General features: G+C 51.6%; 1 long non-coding RNA gene across 1 annotated transcript; it reads right to left on the reverse strand.

The window, feature by feature from the left end:
* Positions 1–971: 971 nt before the first annotated feature.
* LOC115832378 lies at positions 972–2,009 on the reverse strand. Its single transcript, XR_004027868.1, has 2 exons — positions 1,967–2,009; positions 972–1,709 (listed from the first exon to the last, which is right to left on the reverse strand). It is a non-coding gene; the product is annotated as an uncharacterized LOC115832378 (long non-coding RNA).
* Between the last annotated feature and the right edge of the window lie 11,267 nt (positions 2,010–13,276).

Consider the following 13,276-nt stretch of genomic DNA (forward strand, 5'->3'; position numbering starts at 1 on the left):
GCACAATAAAACTTGGTCCCCACAATTCTGTATCTTAACCTGAACATTCCTTTCCATTAATCCCAGGTCTCCAGATAAACCCAACCAATTGTCAATCAGAAAATGTTTAAATTTACCTATAGCCTGGAAGCCCCCACTTTGAGTTGTCTCACCTTTCTGAACCAAACCAATGTATTTTTTAAATGTCTTTGATTGAGTCTCATGCCTTCCGAAAATATATAAAACCAAGCTGTACCCCGACCACCTTGAACACATGTTCTCAGGGTCTCCTGAGGGCTGTGTCACGGGCCATGGTCATTCATATTTGGCTCAGAATAAATCTCTTCAAATATTTTACAGAGTTGGACTCTTTTAGTCAACACCCTTTAATCACCAAGGCTTCCAAGCACAGCCCCATTTGGGAACTATGCCATAATGGGGCCCAGACCCTGTCTTCAGGTGATCTGAATTGGAGCTTCTGAGAAAGCAATTTGGGAGAATGAATTTCCCCCCTCGAATCCAAGCCTTCCTTCTCTGGCTCCCTGGCTGAGGCCAAAGTATAGCCCAGACCCACTTCCAGATCTACCCTCCTCCTGCAGTCGCTCCAGCCACTCCACCACTCTGCCAGGGCCAAACCACTTCTTCCAGCCTGATACCCCTCTTTCCTGCTGGGCTCTACTGGCCTGTCTTCGGTGGTGAGCCACCCTCACCTAACTGTCACAGGCTCAGGGCAGAGTTCACCACCTTGTTTTCTCTGTCAACAGCTCTTCCTTCAGACGATCACAATGCACATCTGTGTTTTAAACCTAAGGCCCTCTAACTTTTGCTCTATTTCCAACCACTAATTAAAAATGAACTCCTCTCTTCTTCCCTCTTTCTTAGTATATTCCCTTACAGTTTATCATGACGATCTGTGAGAATAATCGTCATAGAGGGCTTTGGAGGGACCATTTCTGCATGTAGATGGACTGGGGCTGTCAATGAATCCTGGATGGTTATAAGCTTTCTACTTTAATGAATTTATACAAGTACAAATGTATCGCTTCTGAGCCACCTTTTGTTTGCCTCAAGAAATAGCCAATTCATGTTACATGTTTAAAAACGTCTTCTACTATTAATTAAAAGGAATGATTTGGGGTGGGGGAGGGTGCAAGTGTGGCAGAGATTGGTTGTGGCCACCTTCAGCTTATTAACTTCCACTTCCTGCAGGTTCCTAAGGGGGCCACCTGTTAAAGACTGAGAGGACATCGCTTTTCAAAACCTCCTCTTTTTACTGCTCTGCTCATCTCCTCAGCTTGGGGCCTCAGCGGGCAAGGGCAGAGTAGGAGGGGAGGGCCCTGAGGGGTGGCAGACAGGCTGGTAGTCCAAGACGGTCCGGAATGGAATAGAATATGAAGATAAATGCAGCCCACCTACTCCTTCGGGGAGAGGAGAGTGCTGGTGGAGAAACTTGGGCCTGAATTTTTCTTGAGGAAGCTAAGAAGATCCTTTGGCTTCAAGGCAGATGGAACCTGGATGGTTTAGGGGAGGAATGGGACAGCGGTGCTCAAAGCTTCTGGGCAGGGCTTCTATCTAATTGACAGAAAATAGTAGACCTTGGCTCCTCTCTGCTCCCATCTCTCTCCTGCTCAGAGTCCTTGGTCAGGCACTGTTCGTTCCTTCCAGCCCAAAGACTCGGGAAAGTAATTTCTGCAGGCCTCTCCAGAGATGTTTCTGACACCATAGACAGTCTGGTGGGTGAAGAAACCTGAATGAGCTGAGACTTTCCACAGTAGCCCTCAATCACTTCTCTTCAGCTCAGTTCCAGACCTTTACAAAGTGTGTGAAGGCACCATTCCCCAAAGCGCAGAAAGGAGGCGCAGCCTGCCAGCAGGACAGGACATGTGAAATCAGGGACGTCTTGGGAAACCCTCTAAGGTGATCTTCGTCCCTGGCCTAGAAGTCTAGGGAGGTGGAGGTCCCCATACACCCACCCCGGGGGATACACCTCAGGAACACAGTAACCGCCCCGCGGGGCCGGCTGGTGGAGTGGGGCCGTTCCTAACGGCTGCCTCCGTCCTGCCTCGCGGTCTAGGGGAGGGGGCTCGGCCACCTCCTCCCGCAGCCTTCCAAATCAAGATGGACTCGCAGGAGACTACACCCTGCGTCTGCAGAACCTCAGAGTACAGAACCACCAGGGGTTCCTGGCCCACGGCCCTGGGAGGATTGCTGCTGGGGAGATGGGAAGGAATCTAGGGAGGCCGAGGCCCGCAACAACCACCCCCGAGGACCTCAGAGCAGAGTCCTCCCACCGCGGGGTTGGCAGGGGCAGCCTGGCGCGGGGCGGGGAGAGGGGCCGGGCCGGGGCCGGGGCGAGGGGGCGGGGCCGGGGCGAGGGGGCGGGGCCGGGGCGAGGGGGGCGGGGCCGGGGCGTAGAGGGCCACCAGGTCCCTCCCCACGCGCCCGCTGTCCGCGCGCTGCGGCCTCGGGGTAACTGCTGTTCTTAAAGGCTGCCTCCGTCCTGCCGCGTGGCCTTTAGAGGGTTGGAGCTGGCAGAACCGTAACTCCCTCTCTGAGGGTGAATACGGGCCTTGATTGCCAGACGGGCCTCAGACGCGGACGCGGGATGATGCGGGGCCGGGGGGTGCTTTCCTGGAGGCTGGGAAACCTGGAGGGAGGCCCCCAAAACTTCTCAGTTCGCCGACCCCTTGGTCCCAGAGGGAGAGGAGGTGGGCTGTGCCTCAGCAGGGTCTCAGGCATTGCGGTGGCATCACGTTAGTCAGAGCATGTTGGCAGGGAGGCTGCTCAGCCCAGGGAGGCAGGATTCACGCCCCAAATGGAAGGCACACAGTCGTGCCCGCCTAGAGGGGTTAATATGGTGCCACACTTTGCGGGTGAGGATCTGACAACTTTATACCTTTTCGAGTTGTCTTTTCGAGTCCGCAGGATCAGCCCACAGTTTGGTTCCTGTGAAGTGAGCTTGCCGTGACTGCTTCTTCAGGGACAACTGTGGTCATCTTGAGGAGATGCCTTGGGGTCTGTGGCAAGAGGCAAAAAGGAGAATGTGTGATACTCAGAATGCACTAAAGCATGCTCTTACAGAGCAGAAGTCAGCGGCTGCTCACCAGAGAGGGGCCTGGGGGTTGAGAAAGGCAAAAAAAATGGATGGGCTTCTATCAGATTTCAACACTGACGAACTCCAGTTGGGGGGGCAGGTGACAGCCAGGGCTATTAAATAATAATAGGAGGGGCTGCCATAGGATGAAAGGATGGGGGAGGGTGGGGAGGGGAAGAGGAAGGGGACGTGCTCCAAGAAGCCACCCAGCACCAGTGGTCTCATTAGCTTTTTGCTATCAGTCCTCAACTGCATTTGAGGGACAGTTCCTGACCAGGCAATCTGTCAGCAAAGGGGTGCTGCAATCTGTCAGCAAAGGGAAGAGGGGAAGTTTGGGGTCTTAACTGGCTCTCTACTAAGATACCCAGAGAAATGCCTTCATTCGCAGAATAAACCAGAAGAAAATTTGAGTCTGCGCCTGAGTTCCAAAGGTTCTGGGTACCAGGGCTTGAATCCAGCAGTGTGACTATTCGTGCCTCAGTTCTTTCATCCTGAAATCTGGAAAGTAGTTCTTTCCATTGTGATATTCTCTAACTAGAACCCAGAAAGGATAAGAAACTGCCTCATGGTAGCCTCCCAGGTGAAAAGGTGCTAGTAGGAGATGGCCTCAGAGCAGGGACTTCCAGCCTCCCATCCTCTGGTGGTCTGGGAGGATCACAGGATGTCAAGGCCTTGCTCCTGTGGCCTTGATTCGGATTAGCTGTGGTTCAAGACTGCCTGTGTGGCACATGTGGATACGTGCAAGGTCGCTGAGGCAGTGCTGTGCCCTTAACATTCATCTGCTTTCCCAACCCAAAGGCAGACTCCCTAAAGGGTAGGGAATGCCTCATTACCCACTGGACCCTCCTGCAGCTCCTGGCTTGGCACTGATACATAGTTGGCATTGGCAATGCACATACTTACTAAATCTTGAAGTCCAGAACCAGAACCAGAACCAGAGGCACATAAATAAGATCTGTATCAGCAGTGGGTTAGAGAAAGGGTGGGAAACTAAGTGAAATCTTAGAATGCATCCAAGGAAGTAGATCAATTTGAGCTTTAACTACTGGAGAATGGCCCCTGAGCAGGCCCCATTTGTTCACACTTATAGCTAATTGTATATAACTTTGAGGAATGTAAGAGCCAGCAGGAAATTCCCCTCCTCCTGAACCACAAAGGATTTCTGGGTGGGCATTGATTGTCTATGGGCCATGGCATAAGAACCCCCGCCCCCGACCCCCCGGCAACCAAAGTATGTATCTCCTTGCTTCCTAAAAACAAATGTATGGAGACTACATATTCTTGCCTGTCTAGTCAGCCTTGGTCAATTTCACAAAGTAAAGGGGCCCTGAGCCTGCCTGCCCGGCCGAGTTTAGAGTTGAAAGGGAAATGTTTTTGAGGTGGAAACCAATTGCATGGATCAAATGGTCCTGATGGTGCATAGAGCCTTAGGTTTGGAAAGAAGTGAAGGGCCTTGCTGCCTTGCTGGGGACTTGAGCCTCTCAGCCATTGGTGCTCTCTGGAGCTGCCCCACCGCCAGGGGCAATGACCCTTGTTGGCCTCCAGGCCCCCTCCTTCCCTGGATGCTGTGCTGTTCTCCTCTTGGTCTTGTTTCATTGGCTGTGGCAGAACCTTTGGTCCCAACAAGGCCCAGGAAACAGAGCCTAGCAAAGACCTGAGGCAACTGGGTGCCCCAGGACCACAGGAACTCATGTGTGCTGTGAGGGCTTTAAGAGATTTGAAGTGGAGAGTCTCTGACATGGATCAGGGCTATGGGTGCTGATACTGTCAATAAGCCACACGCAAAGGTTGGGTCAATATGACTGCTTCTCAGACCCCCTTCGGAGGCAGACTCTCCCTCACCTGCCTGGCCAAATTCCCTCTGGGCAGAAGGACCTAGGGAGCTTTCCCTGGCCCATGTGGCAGAGGCCCAGGCTCCCACTAAGACAATGGCCCCTTGCTTTGCCCACTGAAAGAGGTCCCCAAAAGATGAGCTCTGTTACAAGCAGAACAGACAAGAAACAGTGGGATTAGGGCCCAAAAACCCTCCAGAACTATCAGAGAATTCTGGACAGTGGTCCCTGATGGCATCTGTGTTAGGGGCTGGGAACAAGAGCCCCTCTCAAAGGCACCTCTGCAGGTGGAGTTGAGACTGTCAAATACTGGCCGAGGCCAAGGGAGACTCTGTCATGTCTGAGGACATAGACATGTTTTCTTCTGGACTTCAGCGAGAGGCAGAGCCCCCAGTCCCATGCAGTCACCTCAGCTCTGCCTGGGAAGAAGCGAGGGAAGCCCATTCCTCCCCATGAGTTGGCCTCTGGGGAGGCAAAGTCAAGTATGTGATGGTTCCTTACCTGTGCAGGGAAAATGGAACTTGGGAGTCAGCTGTCTGAAACCATCACTCCTTGTATGACTCTTGCAAGCCCAAGCTACCTGTTCCTGTACAGAAACCCTCCCTGGACTCATCTTGTGGGTGGCAAACCCACATATTCAGTTATTGCTGTTTTCCTCCTTCCTTGGATACTTGTCTCCAATAAATATTTGCAGAGGGACCCACAGACGAAGCTTAGCCCCAAACATAAGTTAGCTATGTCAAAAGGGGTCCTGGGACAGTGATACCCCAGGCGGGTCAGGCAAAAACAGAAGCGAGCCTCTTGGCCACCTCCTCCCTTAGCCTTCTCCGTAAAGATGGACTTGCAGGAGGAGACCACACCCTGCAACTACAGAACCTCATGGTACGGAACCACCAGGGGATCCTCACCCACGGCCCTGGGTGGAATTGATGTTGGGAAGATGAGATTAGTAGTGAGGCGCATCATCCCGCTATGACTCACCTTCTTCTGCCCCCACGCCTGTCCTTCAGACCATCTCCCTGCTGCGGCAGAGCCACTGAGTTCAGGGAGCAACTGTGGGCAGATGAAATTGGGCTGTGGTGGGTGTGGGAATCCCTGTGGACTTCCAAAAGCACTTCAGTTTCTGCCCTGCTTGGCATGGTTCCAGAACCCAGGGTGGTGGTAAGGTGGGAGCTGGCAGAGCGCAGGGAAGAAGTTCCAGGATCAGAGCTCACCTTTCTGTTCTTCACCCTGATCAGGCCAAAAAACATGAGGGTGCAGACCTGGCCGTCTCCCAGACTGCACATTCTTTATTATTATTATTATTATTATTATTATCATTATACTTTAAGTTTTCGGGTACATGTGCACAATGCCAGACTGCACATTCTTATGGAGAGTGAGGCCTTTGCCTGTTCGGATTTGCTGCCTCGTGTGTTTCAAGCTGCCCACACTTCACAGGCTGCTTCGAAGCCCTCCCTACCCACCCAGTGAGAAACGCCCCTGGGGGGAGGCAGAGATGGGTCTTTTAGTCTTGCAGCCCTTGTTTGTTTAAAATGTCAGGCTGACCTCTTCTCAATCCCAGAAATATTTTACTGGCATGGCTTCGGCAAACGTGACTCAAAGCCTAGAAGGACATGGCCAGATCTCACTGAGTGACCATTTAGTCCGACCTGAGGACTGATGTTAGAAGGAAAAATTCTTTCTCCAGGTCAAATTAGACTTCTGCAGATCAAATTAGAATACCAAGAGAAGGAGGCACTTTGGCCAGGATGGGGAGGGGCTAAAGAGCAGGCAACAAGCTTGGGGCGAGCTGGAAATATGTGCAACACAGGCTTGTAGGAGCACAGGCTTCCAGTGGCGGGGAAATCTCCAATTGGGTGTGTAGTAAAGACTTAAACGTGTTAAAATAAATTGATTAGCAAAAGATCTCTGCTCAGTGCTCTTTAAACTCTAACATCTGTTCCCAGTAAATAATTCACATAGCAGATATTAACTAGGAGGCTTAAAAGGAGGAGATGGCAGCTTAAAACATGCACTGAGATGCCTCTTTGCCTAAGAAATGCACATGCAAACCCACACCCAGGTGTTAAGGGAAAAGTGCTGATGGTGCTGCTTCCTCCTTCCATCCCTTGTTCCAGGCTGCACACCTGGTCCTACCCCTGTCCCTAGTAGGCTGGCATCTTCACAGCTGCTTCCTCCCACCCCACGACAAGTGCTCCTGGAACACTGGCCCGCAGCCACAATAAGGGTGCCCATGGATTCCTAGAACTACAAGCGGTGGAAGGCAGCCCCCTCTCCAACCCTCCCTGTCACACATACACCCTCCCCTGCAGCAGGCAGACAGCTCTTGTTTGCTGATGCTCTGCTGGAGTCCTCCTTACCTGTCCCTCACCAAGGGACAGATGCACCTCCGATAATGGGCAGAAGTTGGGTGTCAGTGATGGGAAGATTCTAGACCACTCCCTAGGAGGTAGCCCCTTCTCTTCCCTTAAGCATCTCCCTCCCAACTTGGTTTTCTGGATATTCCAAGAATATCCTTTTCCTTGCCTCCTTTGCTCAGCAGTTTCCTGTGGAGTTCCAGTGTCTTCAGCAGATCACCATTGCTTTCAACTTTGGAAGGAGCAGGGCTTCCGGGGACACCCAAGATATTCCTGGGTAGAGTAGGTGGCTAGCTTCTCCAGGTAGGGCAGCCCAGCTCCTCTCTGCATGGAGTTGGAGCTGCCACCACCAGGCCTGGTCAGGGGCCAGGGTAAAGCTAGTTCATACTGTCTTCTCTGGGTGAATAGTTTGAGCTCACTGAGACTACCTGGGAATTGAGAAGATGCACGGGAAAAGTACTTTGTACCCTCAGATGTCTACTCTCTATCAAACATTGCAAGAGTTTTGTAAGGACAGGGTGGCCTGGCTCCACACTCACTGGCAGGTGCTGCCCTCAAGGGGCTGCTCCTCCTTTCAGGTAGAAGAGGGTTTCTCAGGTTCTGCTGGTGAACCAAGGTCACTGAGTACCATCTTCATTCGCACTGTAGCCCATTTGACCCAGGGCTAGAACCCAGCCCGGGCTGGGACAATGCCTTCTGGCTGGCACCCAAAGCAACAGGTGGGAGAGCTCTGGTGGGAGTCATGTGTCTGCTCAGGTGAAAAGATTCCAGGAATTACCCACACATCATTTTCTCCGTGAATTAACTGAGCATTAATTCCTGAAAGCTTTGATCTCCAAAAGGGCCTGGCTTGATTCTTTCAGAATCTCTCAGTGCTGTGTTATTGCAATAGTCATTTTCCTTCTGATCAGAGGTCATTGGAATAGAACGGAAGTGTATGGAGTTCTCTTGGATTGAGAAGTGGAAGAGTCACTGTGCGCTCTCTTATTCCACACTTTCAGAGCCAAAATCCAGAAAGAAGGGGCAGTAACCCTCATAGGTACTTCACTCCCCAGAAACCCCCTCTTCACTAGAGGTTGAGTCAGAGACCTAGTGAGTTCCTCAGACTCCCACAGGCAGGGCTTAGTACTTCGTAATCAGGCAGATGGGCAGGAGGGTGGATTAAGCAGAGTCACAGTGGGCTTACTAATCTGTGCAGGGCTGCTGTGGCATGGGGGTAGAAGCTAGCTGGCTTCATTTTTGAAGAACTTTTAAGTCCATGAGCCTCTGGCTTTCAACAAGGGTGTAGGATGGCCAGGGAAGCATGCTGGGCCTTGGCATTTCTATGTTAGTTGGAAGAATCAGGTTCGAGGCATCTAAACACAGACTTGGGCAGGTGCTGTGAAGAGAAGGACAATCTAACATTAGAAACTTCAGTGGAGGTGGTGAAGGATATGCAGTCTCCTTGGGGATAGAGGACAGAACTTCTTTCCTAGGGCAGAAAGGAGGGGGTCCCTTGGCTGGAGGGCAATGTGGCCTCTCTGGGCACAGTGGGTGGTTCTTGGCTGGAAGGAAGCCTGAGGGGTAGCTGGGATGGGGCTCCAGACTCCGTCACATGTCCTGTCATTTAGAATGGCAGCTGTGGAAACCTCCATCTGACCAGTATTTGGAGAGACTTTAGATGGATGATGGGCTCAGTGGCCGATGGCCAAGTTAAGTGGCTCTCTTATCCACAGGGATCAGCATTTCTTAGCCTCTATTGACAGGCGCCCATACTCCAAGAGTAGAACACACTAAGTGAATGAAAAACTAGAACCCTTCCCCATACATCCAGCAAGAAAGTATTGGCTTTTACACATTCCCGGACGTGGTGGGGGCATGCCTCTGGAAGCCAGGGGTGGGCTTGGCTAGGCAAGAGTGGATTGGTCAAAAGCCAAACTGTCCTGACCCTTGCCTGTACCCCTTGCTGTGGCCCAGAGGCTTACTTTCTCTCTGTAGTTACTGGTAGGAGGCATTTGAGTGTCCAGCTAAGGGGAAGCATGGCATCTGCAAAGGCAGAGTATAGGGCTATAACCATGTAATCAGTGAGAGAGGGGGTAAAGGCCTCTGCATCCTGCTCCTTCCCCATCAGTGCATGCTGAACCCAAGGTCCCCTGGTCTCAGAGGGGCCAGTGCTGGGAGTGAGTGCTTTCCTGTTGTTATTTCTAGATTGGCTAGAAATGCAGGCAGGGCCAAGAGCAGGTGTCTCATAAACTCACGTTCCTCTCCCCCACCACCTGCCATCCTCCCCTGGGCTTCCCGGCCTCTTCTCAAGGCCTCTATGAAGTGCCTCACTGCCCTCTGGCCCAGGCCTGCTGTAGCAACATGGAGAGCTCTTCCTCCTCTGCTTCATCCGATCAAACCCTGCCCTCTGTTCAGGTCTCAGTTCCAATGCCATTCGCTGGATAACACGTTTCCTTCAGGCAAGGCAGCTGCCAGGGACATGTCCATGAGCCACTCCCTCATAGCACCCAGCACAATTTGAAACCCAACATTGATTTGTGTGATTATTTGATTAATGTCTCCCTCACCTCCAAGACAGACCTCACCTGATTCAGCTGAACATCTTCCCCGGCCTCTGGCACTTAATAGGTACTCAATAAATATTTGTAGAATGCATGAATGCCAGGGTCGATGTGAGTTCTCTCCTTTTCCGCACACTCACCTGTGTAGCCTCGTTCACTGGGCAGTTGACTTGAATGACTTGGCTGCCCTGTACCACGAGGCGAGGTGGCCCAGGGAGAGAAGAGGGGTGAGGCGCAGAGGGAGCGGGTGACCCATCTGACTGCCATGGGCATAAAGATGACGGGGGAGGAAACCCAGAGAAACTTATGGAACAACAGTGAAGGGCTGGCAGAGGAAGATGGCCCAGTATCAGGGGGAGGGGGAGTGAGAGGAGGTTCGAGAAGAAGACTAAAGGAGTAACGTAACGAGAAATGTCTGTGCCATTGCTGGGGGCTAGGGGAAGAGTTGGAAGGGGCAGGCAGGGCTGTTGTTGCAGGTGCCACGAGGGAAACGTTATTGGGTGCTGGCCCAGGCGTGGGCAGAGGCACCCTCGAGGGCTGAGGTAAAGTGCACACCCAGCATAAAGAAAAGGGAACCGAGGGTTTTACAGCTGGTGCAGCCTTTCTGGAGGGCCATCTAACAAAAATATTTAAATAGAAATAAAAAGTAGAGCCATTTTTGAGACTCTCTCCAACAGAAATAATACAGAACGCTGTGAGGATAAGCATACAGGGATAGTTGTGGCAGACTGGCAGTGTTTAAAAACATGGGGAGCAACCTGAGTGCCTGATAAATGGGGAGCCCTTAAACTCATAGCACATCCACAGAATGGGGTGCAGTGCAGTCTCACAGAGCATGGCTGGGCATGTACACTGATCTGATGTGGAACCATGTTGGTACATGGCTTGAAATGAAGCAAGCTGCGGAATAATATGTGTACTCTGGGATCTCATATATGTTTTTGAAACCAACTTCTACTTGTGCATAAAACTACATTATGTTTGCGTGTAGTAAACTCTGGAAGGACACATGCTCCACCTTTAACACTGTTCAGGGCAGGGTGAGAGGGACTCACACATTTGACTCTCTCTTTAGTGTTGTTGAAATAAACATGGATGTCTTCTGTAATAAAAAAGAAAAGGAAAGGTTGTAGGATGTGGCAACGAAGAGGGGACTGAGTCTCTGGGGGATGAGACCCATGAGCTGGTGGGAGAGGAGGCCGATTACACCAGATGAAATGGACACGAAGGGTGGGTGGGCCTTCCACAGATTGGGAAGATCCTTCGGATAATTCTGATAAATGGCAATTTTGAAAGAGGATGCTAGCTTAAGGAAGGGGGGTAGTGGAGGGAAGGTTTAAATCTAATGGGAGGTAGGCTGTGGGGAGGGAGGCGAGGGCAGAAGGAACTTAACATAAATCTGGGGAGAGGGATGCTTGGCTGTAGGGCCAGCCTGGGGTGAGCAGAAAGGCTGGCATGTCCCAAAGCCCAGGCAAAGGCATAACCCTACAAAAGGGCAAGGAGCACATTGGAGGTAATGGGAGACATGGACAGACGACGTGAGGTTGGAGGGCTAGGGGGGAGTTCACAATTGATGGCCGAGGTGTTTATCAGTGAACTAAGAGTGGATGTTGTCAACTGATAGGGACGAGAGTTTGAGGGTAATGATAAACTCTGGGAATTGGGGGAAAAGGGCCATCAGGAGTTAGCAAAACTGCCCGGTAGGCAGCAGCAGAGGGGGCCCTGCCCTGCTGAGCTGTGAACTATACATTTGTGATGGAAGAAATTTTTCTCTTAGCAGAGCTAAAGTATAAGACTTGAGAAAATGAAAGGTCCCACTGTTCCAAGGTTGGAGACCAGCAAGGCAAGCCTAGCATAAAGAAAAGGGAACCAAGGGTTTTAAACAGATTGACCATGAGGTAGAGAAAAACATGATATGTAACTGAAGAGCTTCAAATTGGGATGAGCAGCCATAACGTGTTTCCAGAGAAGGGAGTGGTGGGAAGCCAAGGTGGGGGCTGCACAGGTAATGCCGGGTTCAAGGTTTGGCTGTGGGGATGAGTTGCAGAAGTGGAGATGAGCAACAAGACCCCTTGGGGGTTGATAAAATTGTTTAGGCTGAGCCGTATGGGGCAGAGATAAAATTGGTGAGTCTGAGGCCAGAGCTCTCCATTCATTCATTCAAAAAATATTTATTGGGCATCTACTACATGCTAGGCATTTTTCTAATAAGCTCCTGTGGGGATGTAAATGTGGACATACACCGGGTTGTTGATAGATGAAGATGGGAAGAAGATGGCCATGTGGCATGAGAGGGCTCCAAGAGGAAGAGGAAGCATCACCAAGAGGGGTTAGAATGGTCAGGAGGGGGAGGAAAGAAGCCAGTAAGGCACAGTCCTGGAGGCCTTGCCTGAGGGAAGATAGAAAAGAGAAGAGCCTTACTGTAAATTTCAGAAGACTTGGAAGAGGAGCCACCCTCAGGGAAAGACAGGTTTTGGATAATGGGAAGAGACACCAGGAAGCGAGTGTCTGCGGCTTCCTCGTGCAATGTGGCCTGCCTTCCCAATCCCCTCTGGGCTCACAGGCTGCTACCTGGCCAAGGGGAAGGGCAGGGTAAAGAGCAGGGGACATCTGTCCTCAGATATCACAAGGCTCCATCTCCAGGATTATGGCACCCTCCTTGGTGACCAGCTCTGGATTTTGGCCCTCGCCCACTGAATGCAAGTACAGAGAAACAAGAAGGCTAAAGAGGAACGGGCGGAGCAGATACAGTGCCAAGAGACAGGGGTCCGTGAGGAGCCAGACACGGTGAACAGAGAGGAGCAGAAACCCCAGGATATTCCTGAGGGAAGAGGTAGATGAACACAGTGGCAGGGCTGGAAGACAGTCATACACAGAGGGAAATGTGACCCCTAAAGAAGTCAGGGCTACTGCAGGGCAACCACTAGACACATCTGGTTCCACCAAGTTTTAGGGGATCCCATTAGATGGCAGCAGTCCCTCTGATGGCTTCTTCCTGTCGTTGGGCCACTCTGAAGCATAAGAAAGAAGAGGTCCAGGGGGCAATGGTGGGGTCAGTGGTGCAGAAGAGCCTGGGTAGAGGTGGGTGGTGATGGCCTGGGTTCACTCTGTGGCTCTCAGGGCGGCTGCCTTTCCTTCCACCTCGACACACTGGTCCTCTCCCACATTTTACTTTTCAGATTGAGCTCCACTTTCTAGTGTCACCTGCTTTTTCACCAGTCCCATTCCCTCTACCACCAACCTTGTCATTTGACTGGAGTATCCTGGTCTTCGTCATTTGGCTTGACTATTCTGGTCTTCATTCCCTGTCCCTTGAGGTGTGGGTGTGGCAGGTCCCCTATGCACTCATGTCCATCAGCATGACAGTTGCAATCAAGTTCTGCTTTTTAGGCTCCAAAGGAAGCTGGAGATGACCTAGAGCCTTTGGCTTCTCTGCCTAACAAGACTCCGCTTGGGCAGGTGGGCTGC

Source organism: Nomascus leucogenys, chromosome 22a (genome assembly GCF_006542625.1).
Source record: "Nomascus leucogenys isolate Asia chromosome 22a, Asia_NLE_v1, whole genome shotgun sequence".
Classification (NCBI taxonomy): domain Eukaryota; kingdom Metazoa; phylum Chordata; class Mammalia; order Primates; family Hylobatidae; genus Nomascus; species Nomascus leucogenys.